The 24622-nt window shown below is 41.1% G+C and overlaps 1 protein-coding gene across 5 annotated transcripts in view; it reads right to left on the reverse strand.

The window, feature by feature from the left end:
- BACH1 (BTB domain and CNC homolog 1) overlaps positions 1 to 11521 on the reverse strand; it is a 29706-nt gene extending 18185 nt beyond the window's left edge. Inside the window, exon 1 of one of the 5 annotated variants that reach the window (XM_048293733.1) lies at positions 11502 to 11521. The gene's annotated coding sequence lies outside the window, so the exon portion shown is untranslated. Of the gene's footprint in view, positions 1 to 4105; positions 5415 to 8969; positions 9211 to 9394; positions 9576 to 11501 lie in introns of those variants that run through there. The other 4 variants (XM_048293729.1, XM_048293731.1, XM_048293728.1 and 1 more) reach the window with 4 other exon arrangements.
- Positions 11522 to 24622: the final 13101 nt, after the last annotated feature.

The raw sequence follows: 24622 nt of genomic DNA on the forward strand, positions 1-24622 counted from the left end.
CATAGCACAGAAGGCTAAAACGAACACTAGTTTATTTCTATTTTTATAGATACGGACATGAATGCAGAGAAGAGTTAACGCTCCTTCTCACTTATCTCTGTGAGGCCACACCATGCTTTCAAAACAGCTTGCGGACTACTTGAAGTATTGAGAGCAAGCTCCCAATGTTGCAGCTGCCAAAAAAAATAAAACAGTTTTCAACACTGAAACACTACCTTCTGTTTCTTGAGAAGTGAATTAAATACTTAGTTTGAGCATAACTCAATTTAACACTTTACTCTGACAGAATGTTGTGCTTCCTAACTGTGAGAACTTCATCAGCCAAGTTATGCCCTTGCTATATTTAAACAGGATGACAGGTTTTTTGAGGTATCCATAATATAAAATGCTGCATTTTATAAGCATTTCCTGCTTTAAGAGAACCTTTAAAAAACCCCTACAAAAACAAAAAAACGCCGCCCCTACACTAAATTCCTCTCAGTCTTTGTAAAATCTAGGTACTATCAAATACAATAAAAAGAAATCCAAAGGTAAAGCACCAGAAAACTGAAAATGCTGGTGAAAACAAAAGCATCAAATGGGAAAGAGAAAATGTAACCACTGTAAAAAGCTGTTACACTTAAGAACTAACAGAGGTCACACTTGTGAAGGTCTAAATTCTGTTTTCCAGTTGTGTAATAAAAGCACAGTACCACATTTATGATAGTACCTGTCACAACAGCCAACCAGATTTTCCACAGCAGGGTGAGTACAATATAACTTCTCTATAACTAGATTTGTTATACACACATCCACAACAAGAACGCTTACTGTCATAGCGAAGAGAAAAAGTACATCTCTTCTGTAAACTGTTTAATTTCTCTTCTACTGTAACTGTTCTTCTAGAGCACACAGAATTTAAAAATTAGTTTTATTTATGAATGGCGGACAAAAAGGGGAAAAGGTATGAAGCAGAGAAAACAATTCAATGATGCTTTTTAAAGAAGTTTTATAAAACTTACAAGTTTGTGCTGCAACTGTCACAAGAATAGGCCTTCTAGGCTTTTCTGTCCATTTTACATAATTTAATTTTCTACAAATATTATTTTCAGGGTTTTTTTTCCACTCTCAGAAACATTATTAACATCAGCAACCAGGTATTAAAAAGGAAAAGTGACACTACAAACAACAATAACAAATCATATCCTTGGAAAGCAGCCTAAAACTCCTATCATGCTATTTGTATTTTTAAAGTAACCTTCAATCAAGCGCAGATAACTCGGAAAAGTATTCCACAAGTCAGCAGATGACTGTATGTCGAAATCACTGCTCACAAAGGAGGTGTCAACAACCATGTGACTGAACGCAAAAGATACTAAGAAAAAAAAACATGCAAGAATATTCTTTAAGATATTTGTTACAGACATTACCATCAAAAATATGGAGAGTCCAGAAAGATCTTCCAAAACTTAAAATACTTTTACAATACAGGTTGGAAGGGTGAAAGAAATAACAACGTGAAAGCTCACTTACTACAAACCCTCAGTTAGTGGAAGAAAACTAGTACTGTGAGCATTCCTCAAATTCCTCTCACCTGAAACCCTGCACACCTAGTAACCTCATACTCTTGAGATTGAAAATTAAAAGAAGAAGTGAACATAAGCATACACACATGCTAGTATAAAACCTACGTGAACACTTGAAGCACAATCAATCAAGTTCTGCTTTAAGAACACAACCAAGCCTGCGACTATGAAGTTTTCATTCTTTATCAGTGATCTTGAGATAAACAATTTTTTGCATAACGACAAAAGCATTTCCTCCTAAGTACCAGCTATAAAACTTTATTCTGCCTTATCAAAGAAAAGTAACTCCATTTTTTTCTCCTTACTACCATACAATTATGAAAACTGTGCCCAACAGTTACCTGCAAAATTACCATATCTTCAGTAAATTTAGACATCTTTACATCCAAATGACTATACATATACATATTTATTTCCAAAAAACATATAAATACCTATCTTAATGAAAATCAGTACTGCAACCACATTAAAAAAAAAATACATGTTTAGGTACACAGTATAGAGACCAAAGCAAGATGCCTATCAGGACTCATTGTAAAATCCATATCTCATCCAAGGCTCATTTTTCTCATGCATTCAAAGTCATTCATTACATTATTACAGGAAGGTAATTGTGAGGTATAGTGAGTGTGAGGTAGTTTAAAATTAGGCTGCAGGTTTGCTCATCTGATTGCTTACAACTGGTAACAATTACTGCTCTTTACTAGCTGACTGGAGAATAAAGGTAGATATAAAATCCTTTACTTCCTCCCACCACAATCTCTGCTTTAAAGAGTCACTTGGTGCATATCCTCAGGTAAACCATAAAGTCTCCCCACTGATACCTAAAAAAAGAAGTATTCCAAAGATGAGAATCATGATGGCTGAAACCAGGTAAAGCCATAAGGAACTGTTGTTGCTAAGTTACAGAAGAAAAACAGTAGTAAAACAGGTAATACTGTTGAAGAATATACCCAGTGCAGGTAGAGTACAAGAGCAGGAACAGAGTTCCAGAGTAGAACTCACAATAGTGTGATGTATTCCTCATCCACACAAAAATCTCACACAAGGTAGACAAACTTTCACCCAAGCTCAGCACCAGCACATGAAAAGTGCGCTCAACCTCTGTGGACAAACGTGTCCATAAGAGTTGAAGGAAGCTAAAAAGCATCAGGTTGTCACTGAAGCTGACAAAAGCACACGCATTTGTGTACATGTTTACCAAAATGCTTTTTGAACATTCTGAGTCTGAATGTTTCAAGTGTCATTAAAAATATTAAATCAGAGCACAAAAACCCATGGAAATCAATGACGGCCATACCTTTACTACTTTGAAGACTTGTATTTTCAGGAAAAACATAGCTGATAACATTTTACAATCTTAACTCTTGGTGCTAAATCCAAGGACCTGGACAATGAAATTCCAGTATCTAACGGTCACCAAGATACAACTGGAACACCAAATCCAGAGGCAGCATCCATCCCCACATATCAAAGTTTGTCTTCCAAATCCTTTTCCCCCCTCCAAACTACAGGTTTTTCAAATCCAGGAAAAAACAGACTGAAGAGCAGAGTAGAATGGAGAAGGTTTTGATACATAAATCATTTTATGCTCTCCCTCTCCTCCTGGACAGGAGCTAAGGACCAGGCCCTCCAGTAAGCCTTTCAGAGCAGCTACTCTTGTCCAGCAGGACCTCACTGTGCCTCTGTGACCAGGAATTTCCTTATCACCAGCTGAACATGGAAGAAGAAAGGACTCATCCAAAGGCACCCAGATTCAATCCAATCTAGGGTCCAAAACTAACAAATGTCTCAAAGACTCACTGCCAAATAAAACACAGGAATCTACCTTGTTACCATCCATCGTAACACACCTAAGAGGAACTGGGGCAATAAACTAGCAAAAATTGACCTGCGGTCCTTCTGTTTTAAGCTCCACTAAGCCACAGTTCTAGCAAGAGCCAAGCAAAAACACTTGAGCTACAGGAGTTAACAATCCTATGAGCTCAGTGCTTTCTTTTAAAGAGCAAAAGCCTCTTATTTTCCATCGGTGAATAAATCCAATTCAGATATTCCCATAAAGAAGAGCTAACCTTTTACTCCTAGACTCAGATATAAATTATGCAGCCCTACCATCCAAATCAATGCAGTTTACACGTGTTTGGCTTTTTTCTGATCTGCACCTACCATATAATTCTTGTACATGATCCACCTAAAAGTTACTTGAATTGCTAAAAATGTAAACAAAACCTTGTTCCTTAATCTTTCCTTATTGAACAAGCATCCAGCAATACCACTCTGGCTATCAATCCTCTCTAGCAATCACAGTGTCACTTGTACACTGGTGGAGTTCTGAAATAAGAGAGGAGAGAGCAAAACTCCCCTTGGTAGCTGCAGAACCCAGGCAGGACACACCTTGACACTGCTCTCTAAGCTGCTTGAACTTGGGCACTCACACGTAAATTCAGTTGTGATCACCAAAATCATAAAACTAGCAAGATTAATTTATCATCTAGCACACAATAAGGGTCTGTTCAGTTAGCACCATGCTTCTAACATACCTGTATTCTTGGAACACTTCAAATTCTCAACAGTTGGAAAAAATAAAATTGTAGACTCTCAAAAATATAGCCTGGAGAAAACAAACTCTTGGTGCTACTCCTGACTATTATGCTGATCTGTTGAGTAAGTTCTAACAGGCCAGTCATCTCCATCAGTTCTCTTAGGGTTGACATTTACATTTACTTTAGCCTATAAAAAAATTTCTGTCATCCACAGATGTGAAGTCCAAAGGGACAACTATCATCTACCACTGCTAAAACAAGACAGTTTAGATAAGACACAGCTCATTCAAAACACACTGCAAAGGCTTTTTTCCTAGTTTTCTCTCTCTGTCCTTGCCCCCAGCTATCTCTCCTTTTAAGGAAATAGTTATATTACAGATGAATGCCTACGGTGGTTAATAGCTGCTGATTCACATTATGCTGACAAAGAATGAACAAGCATTTTAGTGTGCATGTTCATTGCTTCACCTTGAAAAAGACTGCAAAAGAAAAAAGTGATAAAAAAGCAAAAAAGCAAGCTTTGCTGCTGAAGAACAATGCTTTTTCCATTAGAAAAAAGTACATTCAATCTTCAGTTATTAGCAGAGTCATAATTCTAAATTGTATTTTTTATTAGTCCAACACCTGGATGATATTCTTCAAAATTACAGAAATGAAAATTTTAAAAATTACTAGTTTGTATTTTTGTAGCATAATTCTTAACACTGCATTTGGACTCTTGTCAAGTCACAAGTGAGTATAAAAAAGAATCATGGGAAGTCTGGCAAGTCTTAAGTCTCTGCTAAGAGTCTTAATTTGTTTTCCAGGTTTTAAGACTGAATACACACTTTTTTCTCAGTATTCGCAAACTATATGAGAACTTGGGACATGGGAAGGAGAGCATGGGGGATTACTGAGAACGTTAGTAGTCACAACCCTCCAGAAGCCATGATTTTAAAAGGAAAAAAGAGATTGATACCATGTAACTATAGAAATTTTCCACAGAACAGAAGTTTGAAAAGTTTCCCTCAGAAGATGACACAAAGTCCATATCAAAGCCAAAAAAACCCCAAATTACTCTGCAGTTTACCATTATTTTAGATTACACTAATTGTTTAATTTTTGGATCAGGGATAAAAATCATGTTGTGGGATTTGGTATGTTTCACTGCTAAAAAATGAAATAGGTCTGAAGGGATTTCAGAGACTTCCCTGAAAAATTCCATCACTTACAGCCCTTCAGTTGTGCTGGTATTCAAAGAGAATTACTCTGGAAGGACAACAATGCACAGACTTTCTAAAGATCTTAAAAAAACCCAAAACCTCAACGCACCTAACAACAACAAAAATAACCACAAACACAACACCCCAAAAATAGAAGTAAAAACTGGTTTTATATTTTTCTTAAATAAGAACTAGGTTAGATAATAAAATACTCACTTAGGATAAGTAAAGCATGCACAACTAAAATCTACTGTCAATGCCTGCCTTTGCTAAAAGGACAAACACCTTTGTACTTAGAGCTACATATTCTACTCACTGCTACAGTTAAACAAACCACATGAATAACTTGGCTGAATGACTATCACAATCCATTTACATGTATATATGTCAAAACATTTATGATAAATACTAAATTAACCATTTAATGTACTTTAACTTAGAAGGACACAAGAAACAACCTGAAATAACTGTGAAGCAGCTATACTGCCAAGTCAAAGAAAATACTTGTTGGAAATTATATTTAGAATCTCATTTCTGGTATTATCTGTTTAACTTGGATTTGAGTCCACAACTGTTCTTCACAGTATGTGAAACTGAAAGAAATCTGCAAATATTTTAGACATAAATCAGAAAGAACTTCAGAAACATTTCTGTGAAAACCAAACAGCACAGGTTTATCAGAACTAACAATATCTATATAAAAATAAACTAAATTTAAACATGCATTAGACCAGGCTTCAGATAGCAGCACTAGCAAAGGTCTCCATCAAATCACATCAAGCTGCCTCAGTTTTCCCATCCTGAAACTGAAGACGATTTCCTATCTGACATATGATGTCAAAAGAAGTGATCTTACTAGCTGACCTGTAAATAAACATTTTTGGGATGGTACCAAATAAAGTGCTGATCTCCAGCTCTGGGGACCCCAACATCACAAGGACATGGATCTTCTGGAATGAGTCCAGAGAAGAACACAAAGATGCTCTGAGGGTTGGAGCCCCCTGCTCTGGAGACAGGCTGGGAGAGTTGGGGGTGTTCAGCCTGGAGAAGAGAAGGCTCCAGGGAGACCTTAGAGCCCCTGCCAGTGCCTAAAGGGGCTCTAAGAGAGCTGGAGAGGGACTCTGGACAAGGGCCTGGAGGGACAGGACAAGGGGGAATGGCTTCAAATTGGCAGAGGACAGGCTTAGCTATTAGAAAAATTCTTCCCTGTGAGGGTGGTGAGGCCCTGGCACAGGTTGCCCAGAGCTGTGGCTGTCCTATCCCTGGAAGTGTTCAAAGCCAGGCTGGATGGGGCTTGGATCAACCTGGTCTAGTGGAAGGTGTCCCTCCCTGCCCATGGCAGTGGGTGGGATCTGGATGATCGTTAAGGTCCCTTCCAATCCAAACCACTTTAGGATTCTGTGATTTGATGACCTTAGAAGTAGCATGAGGAGGAAGAGCAAGTGCCATATATTTACTTATCAAAGTACTTGTCAATGTGCCAAGACTGGAATCCAAACACCTACAACCATTATGTTGACAGCTCAAATAAAGTCATTCACAAACAAAATATCTCAACACAACTCTAAAGATTAATTGAATATTCTTTAAGACACAGGCTCTCATTTAAAGACATTGAGTTACTGATATCCTAGGTTACACCTCTCCCATGTATGCTTAATGATTAAACTCAATTTATTTGTATTTCACCAATGCTTCTAAAGTCAATTTACCCTTCACAGCACTTTCCCCTTTTTAAAGTTTCAGTACCTGTTTGGTCAGTTGAGCCTTATTCTGACCTTCTAACTCACATTTATACAAAATACTACACTTTCCCTTCATACTTAACAAGAACAAAACTTTCTTCCACCCTTAAGAGGGCCTTAACTGAAAAACACTGCATACTGCTGGAAACAGAGTGACTTGTGATGCACCCTATGATTCGATACAGCAAAGTAAGCCTTTCCATTACTTTTAGTCCCCTCTCCAGATTGCTTACCTCTGAACTAGAGGGGGGCGCAGGGAAGGCTGCAGGTGGATCCTCACACATTATCCCCACTGTGGTCACACTAGGCTGAATCTACACAACTTAATGATTGGTTCAGCACCTAATTTTGGCTCACTCAAGGTTTTGCTCCTACCCACACTTGCATCAACTAACGCGCTTCCTCTGGTTTAACTAAGGACTACATATAAACAGCATTCACATTATGAATACCACAGTTCCTACTCCCAAAACCTCCCCCATGAAACTTTCAGAGGTTGAATTCTACAGGACAATTAAAATGCCAGCATTCAGACACAAATGTGAACCCTCTGACGGATCCACCATTCTTCCCTGCCCCCACACCAGCATGCCCAGTGCAGGGAGGGAGACAGGACTATGATTAAAAGAAAACCCATAAAGTGTTTATAGGAACACTTTGATTATCAAACTTGCAAGGTGGGGGATGACATGACAAGGAGGCTTGTTATGTTTCCCTAAACCACAGGGCAGAGTTATTTGGGACTTAGAGAACTCATGTGCAAAGACCTGTCTATTCTACACCTAACAAGAGTGCCTACCTGATCCAAATGATCAGGTAAAGGGTATGGGTTTTAATACTAGACCATTTTTACCATAACAAGTTTATTAGTGCTCAAAATATCTTTTGCATAAGAATTTTAGAACCTATTAAAAAATTCAACATTTAACACACTAAGATCTTCCACATTTTAGCTTATCAACTCAAAGATACAGCTAATGAAAGTTAAAAGCTCCACTTTAGCATTTTGGTTAAAATCAGGAGTGTGCTAGTGAAGCAAACTTCTCTAACACCCCACTTAGTATGCTTTTGTTCACTTCACAAGATGCACTAGCCAACAAGAGTAGGTTCTTTTTTAGAGTAAATTGGAAAACACACTCTAGAAATTCTCAAGAATTTCAAATACTAAGGAATTTCGCTTTTTTTCAGATTTACTAAGCCAGGTCAAAGGAAGACCTTCTGAAAAACACAGTGGGTATTCAGTTTTCAGTGACAACTGTTTTTCTCTGCAAATCCACCTATTTTGGGCCTTACTGCTTGCTAACATACACAAAGGCTTACTCACAAGTGTTAGGGCATCCAAGAGTAATTATGCTATTTAAGTAACCTTTAAAGTTAAACTCATATTACAAATCGTATTTCGTGGTTTACCTTAGACAGTTTAATTCAGACTCATCATGTTGACAAGACTATAGTCCTTCCTTTTCTTTGCTGTGTGATTTACGCCAGATTAAAGAACTGATTCTATATGCTATAGCATTCTGAGTGCCACATCACCTTAATTTACAGTGCTTCTGGATTGCAATTATTCCATTACTGCAGCCAGATGTTTTTCACACAGAGAAACTGCCTTCCTCAAGTGCCTCAAATTAACGTGTCTGTCAAAATTTACTCTACCTACAGTTATCTTCACTGCTAGAACACTTTCTCTCATCTTTTTAAATTCAATAAGCATTTGGAAGACTGAGTTGTAGATGATTTTGCGATTACTGTCATGCTAAACTGGGTATCTGTTCTTTTGTAATTACTAAATTTTCACCATGCCCCAAAACATGCCAAGGATCTCACCACACAGAACAGGACGGACAGGATTTGTATTTCGTTGTTTACAGTCTAAGACAGACCTTCCCCGGCTCCCCCCAAAGGGAAACATACCAGCTTCACGTCTCATTCCGGCAGAGCGGGGTTCCCGCCGGCTTCCCAGCGGGGCTGAGCTGGCCCTTTCGCACAGTACCGGGGAACGCGAGGTGGGACAGTCACGCCTGTGTCAGCGGGGCACAAGGGCACCCGAGCAAACCGGGGGCGAGACACTGAGTAAGCAGCGGTCTCGGCGGAAGGGGGGCACTGCCCGCAGCACGGCACTGCCGAGGGAAAGCCGCCGCCGGTGCCGGCGCTGACGGGGGCCTCCGCCACCGCCCCGGCGCCCCCGCGGGCGGGACCCCCGACCCTGCACGGGCCGGGCCGCGTCACGGAATGCGCGCTGCGGGGTGAAAAAGGCCGCATCCCAGACACCACCCCTGTGAACGCGCCGCGACCCCCGCCTCGCCGCGCCCTCCGCCCGAAGGGTCCTGCCTCCGTACCCCCGCCGCCAACGCTTCACCGGGCACGCTCACACTCCCGCCGGCGGCCGGTGAGGCTCGGCTTTACCTCGGTGCCCGCCGCCGTGGGCCGGAGGGCGGCGGCAGCAGCAGCGCCGCCGCCTCACCCCGTCCCTTCTCACCCCGTGCGCGCCGCCCGGGCCCGGCCGCTCCCGGCTCCGGCTGCGGCCCGACTGCGGCGCGCGCCGTCAGGTGACTGCCCGCAGCGCCGCCCGCCCCCCCGCGCGCACACCCCGCGCGCACACCCCGCGCGCTGATTGGACGCGGCGCTTGCCGCCGACGCGCGGCCGCCCACACCGCCGCGCGCTGCGCATGCGCGGCTCCGCCGGCGCACGGGGCAGCTGCAGCGCCCCGGCAGAGCCGCGTCCTGGCGGCCGCCCGCGCCCTGCCCTTGCTTTCCTGCGTTCGTCCCTTCTTCCTGCTTTCTTCCCTTCTTCCTGCTCTCTTCCCTTCTTCCTGCTCTCCTTTCCTCTCTTCTTTCCCTCTCTTCCTTTCCTCTCTCATTCTCTCCTTTCCCTCTCCTCCTTCCCTCTCTCCTTTCCCTTCTTCCCTCCCAGATGCCACGTACCTGTTTATCCAAGGGTACCAGCGAAGGCAGCCTCCTCCAGAAGCTCCTGAATAAAACGTTAATGACACCAAATGATGCACTGCCAAGAGTGCTGATGGGAATTTCATTGTTAAGATATTCTAACCCAGTTTAACAATTTAGTGTGCCTTTGAATGATTGGTTTTATGCCTCATAGAGTGACGCACACTGTTTTACGCTGTATTTAAGTGTCACATAACTTTCTCCAGCTGTTTGTACAGTAGGCTTTCAGTTTTGGTAGAGGCTAATACAGATTCTCCTAAATGTCTGTTCGCTAGTGGCCTTTCACCTTCTTAAGACGGCAGAATTTAATTATTTTTAGTTACTAGTTGTTGGGGAGGATGAAAGTTTGGTAAGGTATGTAGGCTTGGCAGAAAGGTCTGTGAATGTAGAAGCTGGGGATGAGATAGAAATGAAAGCAAGTTTTGATATAGAATAAAAGATATTTTGCTGAAACAGTGATCGCTGAGTAACTGAGAAGGCAAAGGTTGGAGATGAGTTGGAAGGAGATTTTTAGGAGCAGGACAAAGGTATGTGATTACAAACAAAGACTTTTTCTTCACCAAGTAAATAAGTCTCAAGAAGAGCATAAGTAAATAGAAAACATGTCTTTACCAAAAAGAGAGATATGGCAGGCAAACAAGAAATGTTGATGTAGCAAGAAGAAGAAAGGTCTAAGAATTTTCCACTGTAAGCTTAAATTGTAACTTACTTACTCTTGTGATTGGATTAATAATGACTGTAATATGGTGATGGTAGTAGTTATGATAGGCTATAGGCAAATGTAAAGGTATTGTGTATGGTGCTTATTGGTTGTTATGTATTAAGATACTCTGCAAAGAAAAGTATATAATGCTTTGTAACTTGAACAGAAAGGAGCTTCAGGTATGCCTACAAGCTGGAGCTGGCAGCTGTAGGGCTGGCTCTGGATACCCACTCCCTGAAATGCTGTAACTTCACCTATGCAATAAACAGCTTTCAAGAGAGCCACCTGAAGTCCAGACATCCTTCGTGAAACTTTCTCCTATAACTAGTTGGTCAACATATTCGCCAGTACAAAGAGTTGCGTTACAAAATAACAGAAGCAATTCACTGAAATTTAAATTTAAGAACAGCTATTAGATAATGATACCCAAAAAGCAGCATTTGGCTTGAGATTTGAGTACTAACAGTACTTAAGGTATTCTGAATCCAGGTTTCTACGCCTGCTTTTTAAGTTTGCTATGACTTGTAGTTGTCATGCTGTTACACATGTTGGGAATTCCTAATCCCGTAGTACTCACACGTGAAGAGGGGAGCTTAAAGACAACTGTTTAGATGATAAAAATTGAGTCGCAGAAGTACGAGATGTTCACAATGCTTAAGCATAACATTTAAAACGCCTACTACTAGACTGGAAGTTGGGGGTTTGGGGATTTTTTTTGGTCTTCCACAAAGGTTTTTGTCAGGAAGAAAGTGAAACAGAAGAGGGAAGAAACAAATCAAAACAAAAGGAGCTCTTACTTTGGCTGAAAGATTGACTATGAAATCTTGGACCGCACCCACCAAGAAGGGATCTTCATCTCCTGTTCTGGATCTTAGGGATGATGCAATTCTTACTTCCCACACAATAGGGAGTGAAATTACAGTGTAATAGCTTGGTTCTCATTCATAGTCAGACTGAAGAACTGCGTAAGTACTTTCTGCATTGAAATTAGACGCAACTAGAAGAGGAAAAATAAAAAAAAACTAGTCAATTTTTTTTTTCCTAAAAAGGAGAAGTAAAACCAATGAAAAGGAGATCTGGGAATCTAAGCTGAAAATCAAGGACATACATCTTCCTGCAGATGAATAATAAATGTTTTAAGCATTTAAAACAATATAAAAACTTAGATGATAAATGCTCACAAAGTTAGTGTATGTGATAACAAATAATGACAATATCATCAGTAAAAAGCAAGGGAAAATGTCCCTTTTTTGGAAATAGATTTATTTTTCTGATACATTGGTGGCATTAATGGGACTCTAAGTCCCATTCTATCAAATGTTGTTAATTCCTTACGAAGCCTGGCTGTAGCTGTCTCTGTGTTGTTTACTGCTTCTGGCACACTGAAAGCATCAGCCTCAGCTACCACCAGTTTGTAACTCGATTTACTGAGCTCTGGCTGCTCTGTGGATTGATACTGGCCCAGAGAGATGAAAGTGCTCTAATCTGCAGGTTAGTTGTGTGGACTACAGGGCACAGCCTATACTATGGGATATTTAGACCATCTTTAATATTGGGTGTGTTCTCTTCTGCCCTTGTCCCCTCTTTTTATGCTTTCTGTGCTGAAGCTGGTTTCCTACCATAGACACTTGAGTTACAGATTCTCCAGAGGTAAATTGTGATATATCCCAAGGCTAAAGGTGAGATTCATCTCACCTATCTTTAGCCAACTAAAATTTAGCTGTCATCTCAGTTACTCATCTAGGGTCCCGTGTAGTTGACGGAACTAGATATGCATCTCCATGGGGTAATTGTTCCCTTTCTGTGGTTGGTGTCTGAGACAGATGTGATGGAACCCCTTTTGGAGACGCCTGTCCTATGCTTTTGTGGTGGGAATGTGTATAACTGGGTTAGGCTAGAGACACAACGCCCACATTAAACCCGTGGCCACACAGTTCTTGCAGGATGCTGCGATCAGAATCCTTCACAGGGAAAGTGCTGAGGAGTCATTAGGAAAAATTGATGCTGAAGACCCATCTAGATTCACAGGGCAGAGGCTGAGGACCTGTTGCACACATGGCCACATCAAATATGACTTCTATGGCCATCATACAGAAGATTAGTCCATTTTACATTCCAGTAAATGAAAGCCAAACCACTCCCTCCTGTGAACTTGCAAACACAAAAGCTGTTTTCTAATCTACATTTAGATAACATTTTCTAACTGTAAATCGAGCTATCAAGGAGCTACTGTGGTATGTGTTTAAGTGACTGAAACCTCAGGGCTGTGTCAATATGTATGAGCTGAAAAACTGACTCTCATTTTAAAATGGTTTTTGAAGCCTTTGAATACATTATTTTAGAATTTATTTCCATACCATCTTCTGCTGTATGATACTGTTCAAACCCTTGGGAACACACATGCTTATTTTTTGTGGTTTCTGGCTTACAAAAGTCTTTTGTCCATCCTGGGAAAGCATGGTGTTAATCATAGGAAAATATTTTTACATTCCCTCTTTACAAAAAATGAGAACAAAATGCTTTCTATCTAGAAGTAAATCCTATTCTAGTAAACTGTCTTTTAAAATGCAATTGTAAATGTGATTCTCTTAAACCTACAGCTAATTTGGTCCAGATTCACATCAAATCTTCTTAAAATGAAAACTGGTGTCTCGGTTAAATCTGCTTTGTTTCCCATTTTTTTCCCCCCCAGATATTATTTTTAAACCCATCAACCTTAAATTAAGCAGTAACATTTCAATGGGGAAAAAAGGGACTTTTTTTCTTGAACAGAACGAGAATTATTTTTGATTCTGTGAGAAGGGATATAAACCATGTGTAAACAACGGCAAAAAGGTGGGAAACAAATTTAGAAGTGTCTAGCTGTGGAAAATAAGAGGTCTGCTTAGATAGACTGGGGGAGGTGTATGAAAAGACCAAAGAACGAGAATTGCAGCAGGACAGCTAAAAAAGCCCCATAAAGGTACTTAACTTAAAAGAGGAAAACAATAGATTTATTTGTGAAAAATGGATTTGCCTTCCTGGGAACTTGGAGTAAACACTGTCAATGGCTTTAATTTTGTCAGACAGCAATGCCTGAGCTGATTGATCTGGGAAAAGACCAGAGGTGTTCAGGAGGTGAAGTGAAATTACCACAGCCAGGCATTTTCACACAGTGTCTCTCTTCAAACCTAGGCGGAAACCCAAGTACGTGTGGGAAAACCAGAGTATGTCATGCAGGGCTCGATGAGTGTTTCCAGGCTTGAGTAATGCTGTGGGATCGAACCTGGGAGGGCTTTGGGTCAATTAAGTCCCTGAGGCAGAAAACTGCCGTGCCTGAAACCAGCAGGCTCTTAGTTTCCAGCCAGATGCAGATCCACACATGGACTGATGGAAGCACCAGGGGTTTGGGAAGATGGAGGGAGACCTAGTGAAACACCTGATGCTTGGAGGATTGAGGATGTGCCTTCACAGCACCACAGACTAAATGCATAACAGACCCCACTGTTTCCGTGTGCCCTCCCCTGTGCAGGGGTCATGCTGGGGAAAAGAGTCATCTCTTCACAAAACAAACTACTAGGGTGGGAAGAACCCATCTGTTTTCTTTAATTTTTAATACTGTCTATTGAGAGTCTCCTGAAGTAGCAATTTGGGATGACCCCTCTGCATGTGCTTAGTTTAGGAGAACTAATTGCTGGTAGTGCAATATTCCCACATGTATCTGGTTTCTGCTTTCACTCTGAACTGCTTTAACCCAGAAGTCTACTCCTTAGTACTTCATTATCAGGGCTGTCTGGAGTACTGGTTTGTTACTCCTCTAGAAAAATGCTAACCCTCCCCACCCCAGATTATAACTCAGGGAATGCTCAGTCTATATGTGAAAATAGGTACCCTGAGATTTCTTATATGACAAAAGTATTTGTGGGTGAGACACTTGAAATTTTGAAACTTTGGACCTATTCCCTATGAATTGTAGTCATACCCCTGAGAGGAGAAGGATGTTGAGTCATAGTGAAGAAAGGAAAGAAAGAAAAACTGAATGTTTTTTCTATTGCAATCATCCCAGAGGTCAGACGCAACCAAGACAGACAGATGAACAACAAAAACACTGGTTAAATGACTCAGAAGGTTAGGTTTTCTGGCATTGGACTGAAACAGTTCAAGAACTCCTAAAGAAAATATGGAAATAAAGTATATTCGCTTTTTGAGTCTAATGCCTGAAGAAAGATTAGTTTTAACATTTGTTGGTAGAAAGCTTCTGAAGGACTTTGGCTGTCCGAAGTGTGCTCTGAATATATCAGGACCAGAACAGAGAACAATGAAATTGCATTTGCTTTCAGAGGATGATAAAATATATTTTTTAAAAATAATTTTTAAATAATTTTTTTACCTTATGAACCTACTCTTTTGCTTAAATAAATTCTTCTTTATGATCACCCACCTTGCTTTCGCTACACAGAATGATTGCAAAAGTGAATGATGTATTGAAGACCTGACTAAGGCCGGAAAGCATACCGAAGGTAGGAGAGTACCATGCATTCAAACACGGCTAAGTTTTAATTTCACAGTATAAGGCTCTTATTCATGTATTGATCATGCAATGACTTGCCAGGAAAATGGTTTGACTGTTTGACATAGTCACTCTCCTGTTAAAGCTTTCAGAAAAGGGGATTCATTTTTCTGAGGTTGTACATTTCCCCATTTGTCATAACAGAGGAAAAGTTGATTCAGTATCTACTTCTGTCTAGAGCTGCATATTAAAATGCCCCACAACAGAGGCTGTTCAGTTTCTGGGATTCATTACCAAGTTGGAACCTCAGTTGAGAAACCAGGGTGATTGCTGTTTTTTTTGTCACTGCGGTGATCCAGTAAGAGGAGGGAGCCAACCTTCACCCATCTGCTGTGTCTATCTGGATTGCCTTCTGTTCTCAAGACCGGCCAGTCAGCTCATCATGGGCCTGGGTGTGACTGCAAGTCATGATGAGTCATGGTGTAAGTGCACAACTCTACTGAAGGGAAAATGAGGCCAATTTTAACTCTACTTTTGATTTTATCTCCAGGTTAGTTCTGTGAAAGTCACCAAAACTGCTACACACAGCAAAAAGTAACCTAGTGCAAATCAGACACAGAAGGAGATATTGCCATCAACATCCAAATTAAAAATTAAATAAAAAAAAAGGAGGAAAAAAAAAAGAGAGAGAGAGAGAGACATAAACCTGCAATTCTCTGTACTGGCTCTGATAGCTTCTCAAAACCAGATCACTGGATGATGCACAAACTAGTGGTTGGTGCTTGTCAGAGGATGAAAGTTGCTGGAAACAGCAAGTTGACAATTGGAAAGTGCGCTTGCAAATCTGGAACTTGTTATAGAACTGATGGAACTGATTATACAGTGTCATTTCCTGATAACTTGATTCTTAGCTAATTTTTTATGAGGTACAGCTTAGCGTACAATAATCAGCGAATTTCCTACTGTTCATAATTTTCCTCTCCCTCCTTTGTACAGCTCAGGATCCACACCTTAGGAGTCTGGTTCTACCAGGACTTGAGGAGACCTACAACCTTCTTTTAGAAATTTTTGGAGTTGGGTTTCTCACACTGAAGCAGGAGCTTCTTGAAACCACTGTCAAAGCTTATTTCAGGAACAGTGTTTCTCTTCCCCTTTCCCTTCACAGAACCACAGCATGGCTGAGGTTGTAAGGTACATCTGGTCCAAATCTCCTGCTCAAGGTGGGCCACACAGGGCCCAGGACCATGCCTAGACACTTTTTGATATCTCCAGGGATGAAGACTCCACAGCCTCTCTGGGCAACCTGTGGCAGTGCTTGGTCACCCTTACAGTGAAAAGGGATTCCCTGATGTTCAGATGGAGCCTCCTGTGTTCCAGTTTGTGCCAATTGCCTGTCACTGGATGCCATTGAGAAGAGCTCATGTCCATCATCTTTATACCAACCCTTCTGGTATTTCACCTGTTAAGATCCTCCCTCAGGTTTTGCTTAACGGTGATGAAGTACCAAAGGAAGGCTGAAGTAGGCCAAGATGCCTAGTGAAAGTCATATCAGCAAAAATCTCTGGCGCTGTTCTTGCATGATTAAAACAATTTTGAGGCTTGCTTTTTTTCAGACAAACCTGTAAATGCGGTGCTTAATGACAATGCAGGTCTTGAGTATTTTTGGAACCTGGTTGCTCTGTTAAGCCAGAGCTTACATAGCTTGGGACCTTTTCAAAAGAGTCTGCAGAAAAACACCTGAAAAAGTCCTTGAAGGCTTTTTAAATACATCCTGGGTTGTGCAGCAGCCTACTGTTACAGTATGTCTTGGAGATGGTTTGATATCCAAAATGGACAAATGTATGTTAGGCTTGAGTGCAGTGGTGAAAAGCAGCGTGTGAGTATGTTGGTGACAGTTTCTTTGCAAATTTTGTATCTTTCCAGAATTTGGCCCCTATGTCTTGTTTGCAGAGCTCACACAGGGTTTTCAGTCCCCAGGAGAGACCGGCTTAGTTATGTTTGCTGCTTTACCCCTCAGCAAGTGTTTGGAAGGTTGAGGAAGAGGAAGGAAGGCAGAGGAAGTGAACGGCTGCCACACTACCAAAAGGCTGGGAGATAATCCAGTTTTTGTGGGTCCTTCTTTGCCCACAGACTTACTTCCTGATAAAGAGACCTACAAACTTGAATTTCCTGTAAGATGTTTCCCAACTGTTGTTTTGCTTAGGAGATTAATTTTCTCATATTATTTCCCTTGCCACTGTGATTCTTTTCTCCAGTACAAAATCCTCCTCTTTTTATCTATCTAGCAAATTCCAGCTGTATTGACTCAAGGACTGTCCTACTGGGTAGCTGGTTGTAGTAAGGCTTTGTGTAAGACTTCTGTCTAGGGGTGGGTGTACTCCCCAAGAGCCTTTCTAAAAGGATGTGACCATTTACAGGACCTGCAGAGCAATCTTCTCTACCTGCTTATGCCAAGCACACTGCTACTCTTGGGGCTTCCAGAGGAAGTGCTTGGCAGAGCAGCCTGCTGCTGACCAACCTCTCAAAATGCCCTGGGCCAGCGATGTTCTCCATAGTGTGTTGTACCTGTGCATATCACCTACTTCTCCTCATGTCCCTCCAACTCAGAATAACTTGGAAAGTTTGGGATTCTGGAGTTCAGGTGGAGTTTTGCAAGTTAGGGTCAACTTGTTTACATCTCTGCTTGCAGACACAGCAGAGCACAGTAAGGTTTGGACCTGATAAGACACAAGCCTTCAGCTCTGAGTGCTCCCTCACATGCCTTAGATGAATCAGAATTAGATGTTTTTCTCTGAACATGAATTTAATAAATACACGCAGAAATTGCATGTAAATACACAGTAGTGACTCCTGCCTTATTAATAGCTCATGAGGTGTGGATGAGGGTGAACAATACAGGAGCATTTTTAACAGTGCTTCTGAAGTTAAATAACAAATGAAACAGAAGCATTTGGGAATGCAAATGAACTGCCACTGCAGCTGGGAATGTAGGCTTTGGGACTGGCACTTATAGCCTATGTTAATAGTGTTTATGCAAAATGATACAACTCTAGAGTTGTGAGTTAAATACTCCAAAGGGACAATAAAATGGAATATAGTATGGGCTGAGTCCCTCTTCTGCTAAGACTAAGACATTAGCTGAAATTTAAAGTGATATTTAGATAAAACACAGTTTGAGGTTCTGCCCGTTCGGTCTCTCATTGTCCATTGCCTGTTTGACTGAGAGAGGTCATGTGTCATCACAGCCATGCTGATCGGGATTAATAGCTGTTCTTCTACCAACAAGAAACTTTTAACTGTTTTTATGTTGCCAGCAGTTGTATTTGTAAGGACATGATGACTAAGCTTCACATGTTTCTATTAATATAAAGTTGGCTGTCATTGATATCAATACTTGCTGTTGCTAAAGCGAGAAATACTTTTGATAACCACTTAAAAATTTCTAGAAACTTCTCAAATGTACATTTGGATATAGATTTGGGTTTAAAGGTTCTCAGTTGCACAAGGCAAAGGAAAACTTTTTTCTGTCGAGACATGAGCAGCCTGCTTGGGTTTTTTTGTTACTTGCCAATTGCAGTGGAAATGATGCAGCAGAAAAAAACTGCTGAAGAGTCAGTTGTATTTTCTAGGTACTTTCTGGTTTTGAAATAACACTATCGATTATCACAAGTGCTGCAGTTGTTTGAACTCAACTGCTGCCAAGTTTTTACACTGTTGATGCTGGTCAGAATAGAGAAATCAACATTAGAAGCAACTTCTTAACTCCTATCTTGTTATTTTCAATATTAAATTAAAAATTATATTTAAATTAAATGTCTCATTTTCATGATCTTTCTTAAATTACAACATATCTTAAGAGTAGTGTAAAGAATAATGTGTATTGGAGAGCAGTCTGCTGCTGCTGCTGCTGCAGAAAGCTGTGATTTACCAGAACAGGTGGACAACCAGAAGGTCGTGAGTTAATGTGCAAGGTGACACAACTCCACTGGTACTATAAATCCCCTGATGAATGATAGTAAAGAATACATTTCTCTCAATCAAGAAAGACAGCATTTTCATCAGATAAAGCCTGTGATGGTGGTCTCTGACAAAGAAAGCATGGTCATATACTCATAGAATCAATCACAGAGTATCCTTAGCTGGAAGGGACCCACAAGGATCTTTGAAGTCCAGCTCCTGACTCTGCACAGGGTAGCCCCAAGAATTCCATCCTGTGCCTGAGAGAGTTGTCTAAATGCTCCTTGAGCTTTGTCAGGCTTGGTGATATGACCACTGCCCTGGGGAGCCTGTTCTTACAGGCTCTTAGTCTTAATTTGAAAGCAAGTGCCCCCGGGAAAGCAGAGCACACCCACATCCCAGGAACTTTCCAGGGGGTTGCACAGCTCAGCCTTGGGGGGTCCTGCTGTGCTCAGTGTCTCACGGGGGTCACTGTATTAATCGGGGCCTGGGGACCCACCTTCACTCCTACCCTAGGGTTAGGTAGGGCCTCTAGCTAAATAATTGGCAAAGACATTAGTAAAAACTTGTGTTGCAAAACGAAGAGTGTACATTTTATTTGCAAGTATTGCTCTTCAGTGATTCTTCTGGGGAGCTAGAAGAAGTAAAATATTAACTGGGCTGAAAGGGCAGGGAGGCAACTTCACAATAGCTGGTGTGTTTGAAACACTGAATTTGATAAAGCAGTTCAAACAGCAGCCCTGAGCTGGTGACAGAGTAGCACAACTGCAAATACTGCTCTGTGGGAGAAGTTTGGAAATATGCCTGGGTGTATCTAGGTATACAAATACACCTGGTTTTCTGAAACTGACCTCCAAAATGCAAAACTATGCAGTATGTTCCTTGTTTCTCCTGAGCACAGCTCGATTTGCTCCATCCTTCCCTGTTTGACCTGAGCATCTTCTCAGTGCCCCCAGCTGTGCACTCACAGAGCAGCCACAGCCCAGGAAAGCTGCTGCCTCGTCCCTGATTAGGTGCAGTGCTTGAGTTTCAAGGTGCAGGAGTGGCATTTCCAATCTCCTCAGTCTGTGAGCACAGGTGAAGCCCTCTGATGAAATGCAGCCCTTTGCCTTCCGACTGGGGCACCTCGCTGGAAACAGAAAGGACTTGGCCCCTCACCCTTGGCCCCTTCACCTGTGAATTATATTTCAAAAATAGAAGTACAAAATTTAGGTGGAGAGCTCCAGTACCCAAACATTAGTGTTCCGATTCCTGTTTGCTCTCCACCTGCTCACAGATTTTGCAAAAGTTGCTGGGAAAGGACCCATTTGCAACAGGACAGGATCAGGGTTCATCCTCTGCCTATATCCTTTGACTTCCTCAGCCTATTTTCTGGTGGTGGGACACTGTCTTTGAAGCTGACAAGACTTTCCATTACTTTTCTCTGAGCATTCTTTGAATAATTTTGGTAGAAATTACTAAAAAGTCACAAATAACAAAACTGCCATCACCAGTTTTCCATAACTCTTCTCATCTACTTCTGATCATTATTTCTTCAGACATTAGTCTGTTTACGTTGATCAAACACTGCTCTTCTGAACACATCACCTGGAAAACACTGCTCTTCTGAACACATCACCTGGATTTCATTTTAATCCATGTGCATTATTTTAAGCTTGGAATTAATGAGTTATAAATACAGGCAGCAGGCCATTAAAAATGTGATAATTAGCTTGGATTAAACTGAGCTTTTTCAGATGTTGGAGTTTCAAACAGCAAAATAAAACATATTGTCAACTGTGCTAGCTAACTTTCAGATCCAAGATGTCCTTGATTCATTGGCTACATGGCCATCATAGTTGAGCAAGTATTATGGGGGGGGGTGTGTGTGTGTGTGTGTGTGTGTGTATAATAATGAAGCTTTTTCAGGGAAAAAAAGGGTATTTAGGTAGATAAAGTCCTGGAATATCCTTACAGCGAAAACATAAAGTTTAACCACTGATGGAATGAATTTGAATTAGTTAACCAAAAACTTATCCAGAAAAAGAATGAGAAGCGCTGAGAAAGGTTGTGCTGTTGTCTGTTGAATTTAAAGTCAGCATGCTTATAGAAGCTGTTGAAGTACAAAATATCTTTGCATTATCAGATAAAAGCAGAAAACAAACTTCTAGGAAAATGAATTCCAGAAAGGAAAGGTGCCTCCAGACTATCAATGTCAAAGCAGACATACCAGAGACAGAGTCCGCTCCCTACCCTACAGGCAGTGAGAGAGAAATCAGCTTATAGTAGGGAGAAAGCCTGTTGCTGTTAGTTAAAAAAAAAACAAACAAGAAAGGCATTCGAAAGAGCATTGAGGAAAAATAAATCAGCCAGTCAGTAAGAGATTGGAAAGCAGAGTAATTATAAAACAAGTAGTTAATTGCTACAGACTTGTACAATGGGGGGAAAAGATACCCATTAAGGAAGTTAATTGACTGTTAATAAATTAAGACAGTTGTGTTGCTACCAACAAATTCTTTTTTTCTTTTAATAAAACACTGGTGTGGGTATTAAGTTAATTTTCCTATAAAAAGAGCCATCTGACAGAAGGTAGGAGCAGTTCTAAAGCAAAACACAATGAAATGGTTCAATTCAAAAAAGAAAATGAGAAACAAAAATTCTAGCAGAGAAAGGTAACAGAAAAGTTCAGCCCTGAGAGCATTAGTAAACAGCATTAACATTAAACATTTCAGCTTTATCAAAAAGGACTGTTGGCTCAGACCTGATGCATGGTTAAACTGCTCACAGGGTTTCCAGAAATAATTAGGCAGAAGGAAAGGTGAAACTGGAGATGACTTCATGGAGTGCATAGCCCAGCTTTAAAGAAAATTAGTAACAAGAACAAGGAAAGAATCACCTGGAATAGCAACTGAAAAAAATAGTAATCCAGATCAGCTGTCCAGAGTTAATGGGCAAAGTGGGCACAGCAAAGGATGCCAGGCAGCCCAGGCACTATGCCTGCATGCATCTCTCCTTCCCTTCCTTCCTCCCTCCCTCTCTTGAGGGTCTGTTCCTGCTTGGAGTCCCCAGGAGCTCCTGCAGCACTAGAGATGAATCAGCAGGTGTGTCCTGGGGGTTTTGACCCTACAGATTGGTTCTGCAGAGGAAGATTGGTAGGAAATCACTGCATGCTTTTCTCCTCCTGTTCTCTGCACATGAATGAAATGGTGCCAAACAGTTTTCCAAGGAAGTTCCAAAAGACCCACATACACTGTCACAAAGTTTATAGTTCACATCTTTCCAGATCTTTATTACTCTGCTAAGTCTGTTCTTAAGCTGAGACATCACCAAAACCTTCTGGAGGTCAAAGAGTGAAGAAGAGCAAACTTGTTTGTAGGGTACATTTCCTACATTTCTGAGCTCAGATCACCAAACAGTAACATTCTTTCAGCATGTTGTGAAAGCAGTGTCCTGCCCCTGATCAGCCATCTTTCTCCAGGACTTCTACTTACTGGAAGAAGCTGCAAGTTGAACCGTGAAAAAGCTCAAGTTCTTCTTGAATATCCTTGTCCATACAGTATAGACAACTGTCAGTTTGTGTCTCATACTGCTTCATTGCAGCCACACAGTAATATATTTCTTAAAACTGTTGCTTCGTTTTAGTGTGGTGTTTTTTTTTTTTTTTTTTTTTTTAGAGTTCTCTGGAGCTGCAGGAGCACTTGCCCTGCATGTTTTAAATCTTTTGGGCTTCTTCTTTGCTTCTTTTTGCTTCTTCTTTGATAGCACCTCTGGAGCCCTGGTGACAAAGGGCCACATTTTCTATTCTCTAAAAACTTTGCTGCATTTTCCCAGATACATGAAGAGCAACAGGCAGAATCAGCAGAGCAAGTTGTGGAGCAGCTTTCGCTCTGCTTTGCCCTGCAAAAGTTGGAGGTGACTCCATAAGGAACAGAGGTCACACAAACCTGCTGTGCTGTGTGTGGCCCACAGTGGGGCTTTACATCAGACCCCCAGCTTCAAGAGAGCGATGACTGCAGCTTCACAGACATAACATAAGGATTTGAAGTTTCCTGTCCTGTGTTGTGTTTGTGCCTGTGCCGTATCCACCTTTGTGTGGTTGGCAGAATAATTTGTTGATAAGTACTTGGTTTCGAATGGTTCTTTCAAGAGAAGCCAAAACAATATGGTGCTAATGCTACTCAGAAACTGAGTTTTAGGTACTTTTTATATCCACATAACATGACTTGGAATACCAGGAGTCTCAGTCTTAACAGCAGTCCCAGAAGGCATTTGAGTGCAGAGAGCCAAGTTTTAATTGAATCATAGAACCATAGAATGGTTTGGGTTAGAAGGGACCTTAGAGCTCATCTTGTTCCAATGCCCCTTCCATGGGCAGGGACAGCTTCCACTAGACCAGGTTTCTCCAAGCCCTGTCCAGCCTGGCCTTGAACACTTTCAGGGAAGGGGCAGCTGCAGCTTCTGTGGTCAACCTGTGCAAGGGCCTCACCACTCTGACAGCAAAGGAAGAGGGCCATGGAGACTCAGCTGGTGGGTGACTAGACCCCTACATCCCTAAACAGTCACTGCAGAAGTAAAAGACCTCTATCCCAGGCACTTAAAGTTTGAACAAACATTTACTGCCTGCTCTTGACACCGTTCCCAGGGCAGCATCAGCGCAGTTAACATGTGATCTGAGCTGCTCATATCTCACTGGGACATTTTCTGTGGTGTTCATGTCAGATGTCAGAGAAGATCTTTATACAGTCTTAAATTTCAAAGGTGAAGTCTGGTGTGATGTAACATGTCAATTTTTGTTTATTTCAGAAAAATAAGATACTCAGGAAGCCCTATTACCCAGTCTGTGAGAATGAAGTCCCAAGAGACATGGCATGCTGCTTACCCAAGTAGTACTTAGTTTTGAAAACTCAGACTTCGCAGCGAGCAATCTAAGCCCATTATGGACTACTCCTTCTAACTTCATCCTTTAGCTGGCACTGACTCTTTTAACTAAAATGGTATTTAGAAATGTGTTTAATAAATATTTAAATGCGGCTGGAAGTCTTTATTTGTTTTAAAATAAAAGTCCTCAATGATGCATCAGTAAGGCTGAGACTAGCTGAAGATGATGTGCTTCATAAATCCTTTGCTTGCTGCAGAGGGATGTTAAATAAATCCTTCTCTTGAAACAGGAAAGTGCATCATCAGACAAAAATCTCCAATTGCTGAAATAGTAGTTTTGTTTGTCTAGTTGTACATGTCATGATAGGTCTGAGCTCACTGCTATGTGACATCTTATAGGCACTCAAAGTTCCTTATTTTTTGCAGGCATATCTTTTAATACTCCTGACTGAGTGGAGAAGGAAAGGAGGAAAAAAAAAAAAAAAAAAAAAAAAAAAAAAAAAAAAAAAGAAAAGAAGACATGTGGTAGTGCAAGTAGCCCCAAACACTGTCTCCTGATGAGAACACAGACAATCTGCTGTGGTGGTCAGCAACCCAAGTTTAGTATATCACTGC

The sequence above is a fragment of the Corvus hawaiiensis genome, chromosome 2 (assembly GCF_020740725.1).
Source record: "Corvus hawaiiensis isolate bCorHaw1 chromosome 2, bCorHaw1.pri.cur, whole genome shotgun sequence".
Lineage (NCBI taxonomy): Eukaryota > Metazoa > Chordata > Aves > Passeriformes > Corvidae > Corvus > Corvus hawaiiensis.